The sequence below is a fragment of the Triticum aestivum genome, chromosome 6A, assembly GCF_018294505.1.
Source record: "Triticum aestivum cultivar Chinese Spring chromosome 6A, IWGSC CS RefSeq v2.1, whole genome shotgun sequence".
In the NCBI taxonomy this organism is placed as follows: domain Eukaryota; kingdom Viridiplantae; phylum Streptophyta; class Magnoliopsida; order Poales; family Poaceae; genus Triticum; species Triticum aestivum.
Window position 1 is genome coordinate 102,269,727 of NC_057809.1, and position 5,245 is coordinate 102,274,971.

Below are 5,245 nucleotides of genomic sequence, written 5' to 3' on the forward strand. Positions count from 1 at the left end.
TACTGATCACGTTGCTGTAGATAATTAATCTGCAGGCATGGTTGAATTGACAACTCAGCTGCTAATACCTTCAAATATTCTTTGGCTCCCCTTGTGTCGAATCTATAAATTTGGGTCAAATACTCTACCCTCGAAAACTATTGCGATCCCTTATATTTGTGGGTTATCAAGACCTTTTTCTGACGCCGTTGCCGGGGAGCGTAGCTATATTTGTTGAGTCACTTGGGATTATTATCATGTTATCACTATGAAGAATCTGGAGGATGCTAAGACTAATATTTTTTCCTCAAAAGATGAGGGGAGGTAAGGAACTGCCATCCAGTTCTGCTTTAGATTCACCTTTTGTTATAAGTAAACTTGCAACACCACCACATGATATTAATTATGATATGTCACAAGTTATTGATGATGCTACTTCTGCTATGGATAATGCTTATGATGATGCTAGTACCTTGCTTAATGATGATGTGCCACTTGGTGACTTTCATGATAAACAAATTGCTAGAGTTATACAACATGGTGTTGTTGAATCTGGTGATGAGCTTGAAACTGAAACTCCTGAAACACCTGCTAGAACTAGCCCTCCTAGATATGAATTGCCTAAGGTACCAGAAGGTTCTGTTATGAGTGAAGAAACAACTAGAGATATTCTTGCCTGCAGAGATAGAGATGATCTAGAGAAATTATTATGCAAGTATGAAGAAAAATCTTTGGATGCTAGAATGAAATGTGATCCTAAGTTTGCTACTTCACCTATCTTTATTAATGATAAGGATTTTGAATTCTCTTTCAACCCAGAGTTAATTATTTTGGTTGAATCTGATCCTTTCCATGGTTATGAAACTGAAACTGTTGTGGCACATCTTACTAAGTTGAATGACATAGCCACCATTTTACTCATGATGAGGAAACTCGCTATTACTATATTCTCAAATTATTTCCTTTCTCATTAAAGGGTGATGCTAAATCTTGGTACAATACTCTTGCTCCTGGTTGTGTGCGTAGTCCCAAGGATACATTTATTACTTCTCTGGAAAATATTTTCCTGCTCATAAGAAACAAGCTGCCTTGCAGGAAATATTTAACTTTGTTCGAAGTAAAGAAGAGAGTCTCCCACAAGCTTGGGGGAGGCTTTGCCAATTACTTAATTCTTTGCCTGATCATCCTCTTAAGAAAAATGAAATATTTGATATCTTCTATCATGGACTAACTGATGCTTCTAGGGACTTCCTAGATAGTTGTGCTGGTTGTGTTTTCAGGGAACGAACTGTTGGACAAGTTGAAGAATTATTGAATAATATATTGAAAAAATATAATGATTGGACTCTTCCTGAACCACTGCCTAAACCCACTCCGAAGAAGAGGGGTATATTATATCTCAGTCCTGAAGATATGCAAGAGGCAAAGAAATCTATGAAGGGAAAATGTATTAAAGCTGAGGATGTTAAAATTTTACCTCCTATTGAAGAAATACATGGACTTAATACACCACCTCCTCCTAAGGTGGTAGAGGTAAATTCTCTTATGAAATTCAATGATAATGACAATCCTCATAATATGCACCCTAGCCAATGCCTTTATGAGTTTGAAAACTACATTAGAAAACAAGATCACTTCAATGCAAATGTTATGAAACAATTGAAATACAATTTTGATATGATTGCTCGCTTGAGTGACTTGTTATTTAGAATATCAAATGATGTTAGAGGTGTTGGAAATCATGCTTCTATGGTTCAAACTCAGCTAGAACAAGTTGCTAAATCTCAAAAAGAATTGCTTGATGAAATGAATAATAATATGCATGACTTTGCTGTTAGAGTTTCAACTAGAGGAGGTAAAATGACTCAAGAACCACTTTATCCTGAGGGACACCCAAAAAGAATTGAACAAGATTCACAAATAGCTAACACTAGTGCACCTAGTCCTTCTAGAAAGAAAAAGAAGAAGAAAAATGATAGGACTTCACATGCTCCTAGTGAACCTGAAATAGAGAAACCTCCTAATATAGATAATGAAGTTTCTATCTCAGATGCTGAAACTCAATCTAGTAATGAACACTCACCTAGTGATAATGAAAAAGATAATGCTAATGTTCATGAAGACTCTCAAACAAATAATAAAGAATCACACAATGATGTTGAGATAGAACCACCTGTTGATCTTGATAACCCACAACCTAAAAATAAATGGTATGATAAAAGTGACTTCATTGCTAGAAAACACGGTAAAGAAATAGAACCGTGGGTTCAAAAACCAATGCCTTTTCCACCTAAGTCAACTAAAAAGAATGATGATGAAGAATTTGAATGCTTTGCTGCAATGCTGAGGCCAGTCTTTTTGCGTACTCGCTTGATTGATATCTTGAAAATGCCTCCTTATGCAAAGTATATGAAAGACATCATCACAAATAAGAGAAAAATACCGAAAGCTGAAATGTCCACTATGCTTGCTAATTATACTTTTAAAGATGGAGTACCTAAAAAACATGGAGATCCGGGAATACCAACTATACCTTGCTCAACTGCTTTGTGTGATTTAGGAGCTGGTGTTAGTGTTATGCCTTTCTCTTTATATAAAACACTTGATTAGAATAAACTCACACCTACTAAAATATCTTTGCAAATGGCTGACAAATCAACTACCATACCTATCGGTATCTATGAGGATGTGCCCATTGTTGTTGTTAATGTTACTATTTTGACTGACTTTGTTATACTTGAGATGCCTGAGGACGACAACATGTCGATTATCCTTGGTAGACCCTTCTTGAATACTGCAGGGGCTGTTATTGATTGCAATAAAAGTAAGGTCACTTTTCATATCAATGGTAATGAGCATACGGTGCACTTTCCAAAGAAACAATTCCAAGTGAATGGTATTAATGTTATCTAAAAATCTCCGACAATCACTATTGGAAGTTTTCAAATACCTTTACCTACTGTCAAAAAGAAATATGAAATGCTTATTGTTGGGAACGTTCATATCCCCGTTGAGGTAACTTAGTGATTTACGAAAGTTCTTCGGTTTCATGCTAATCGAAAGTGGTTGTTAATAAGACTTGATCAACCTTATTAATGGATCATTTTTGAGCGATATGAAGTTGATGAATTTAGTAAGCACTGCCTTCTGCCCCTACTTTTCATTCTCTATTTTTGTTAGTCAAATAAAATAAAATGCCATGTTTTGTCTGTTTTCTGAATTTCCCATGCAATAAAAAATGACCTAAAATAAAAGTTCTCAGAATGCCCTGAAAATTTAATATGATTTTTTATGAATATTTAAGAATTTTTGGTGCAAATAACATCAGAGGGAGGTGCACCAGGTGGGCACAACCCACCTGGGCGTGCCAGGACCCCCAGGCACGCCCTGTTGGGTTGTGGTCCCCACGTGGGCCTCCTCACTTATTTCTTCATACCACATCATCACTTACCTCCAGAAAAAAATCTCCATTGCTCTCTCTACCGTGTTCTTGCTCTCAAACCCGCGGATTTCGATCTCTTTGCTCAAAGCTCCGTTTCTGAAACTGTTTTGGGGGATTGTTGCTTGGTATGTGACTCCACCGTTTGTCCAATTAGTTTTTGTTTTAGTGTTTTATATTTTGAATAATTAGCTACTCTTGGTGCTGCTGTAGATGAGCTTGCATGTTGAATTCTTAGTGTTCTAAGTAGTTTGAATGCTTGCTTTGGCCTCTATGTATCCCTATGAGTAGTTGGTATCATTTTTGTGAAGTTTTGCTGAGAAAATTATGTGGGCTAATAAATTTCAGAATTTTTTTCATAGGAAAACCATGAATATCTTCAGGAAGTTTGGCTTCAAGAAGAACTCCAAGGGTATTATTGGGGAGTCATCTGATGGTGATCTCCATCCTCGGAGGTTGGTGGAAGTACGGCCGTGTGAATGGCCGCACACCCCGTTCCTGGAAGAGGCTAGAATCCTTCAGGAGTTCATGCAATATGCTGATAATGTCGGCCTCACCGACTTCATCGCAGATGAGTGTGAACAGCACCAAATCCTCACAAACATCTTTGTTCAGAGTTTTACTTTCCTGCCTAGGAATAATCCTCCTGAAGTGAGCTTTGATTTATATGCTAAAAACCATCAGATACCACTTACTGAATTTTGTAACATATGCATGATCCCTTATGATGGGAGCCTGGCCGATCCTAGGTCGGCTGAGTTTGAGACATTTTATCGTACTTTGTCAGAGGGAGATGAGAGAGGGGTGTCAGCTATCACTGCCACTAGCTTGCATTTTCCTGTTGTTCATTACTTTGCTCTTTTCATTGCAAAATGCTTGCTTGCTAGGGAGAAGGTGGGTGCCCTCAGCTCACCAGACCTTGTTGTTTTGCGTCATGCATTAGAGGGCGGAAACACTTATAGCTTGGGAGCTATTGTGGCTCGTCGCCTCCACCTTAATAAATCTAAGGGTAAAGTTGATGGTGGAATTTATGCTACTCGTTTGGCGACTCACTTTGAGGTTGAGATACACCCTCATGATTACCCTCTGACCAAGGTTTACCTAGACCGTGCTACCATGGATCACCACCATTTTACTGATGATAAATCCCCTGATATTCCTATTCCTCATAACCTAGTTTTTAGCATTGAAACTCATGATATTATTCCGTTGCCTGCTCCTGCTTTGTTTGATTCTGTTGCCAGAGGCAGATATAGGATCATGCCTGCGGACATCATCGCCTACCGGAACGCTCAGGCTGCTGCAGAGGCAAAGGAGGAGCCTCCGCAGTGGGAACAGTGGAAGCCCGCTCCTCCATACCCCTACTACCATCCAGACTTTTGATCGACTACCAAGTTAGGCCAAAAGCCCAAGCTTGGGGGAGTACGTGTTTCCCACCGACATTACATTCATGTTCACTTATTCATCTTGTCAGTGTTCACACTTTTTCATTGTATCATCCATGTTTAAATTTTATTTTTCTTGCTTTCTTCTTGTGTGTTTGAAAAACTTTAGAAAAACCAAAAAAATAGTTGTAGCTAGTTTACTTTCCATGCATGCTTAGTAGTAATATTAAAAAGAAAACCCAAAAATATTTCCTAATTCCTCTTTTGCTTGTTGGGAGCTTTCCCGTGTATATAGTTTTTCTCATTTTTGCTTTTCCCTTTTATTTTCTTGTGCAAATATGTCAGTGTGTTTCTTTGAATTTCTGTTCCTTTTATTCGAGTTGTGCCAAGCAGAAGACCACGATGAAAATATTGAGTGGCTCTCATATGAATAACTGTTGAA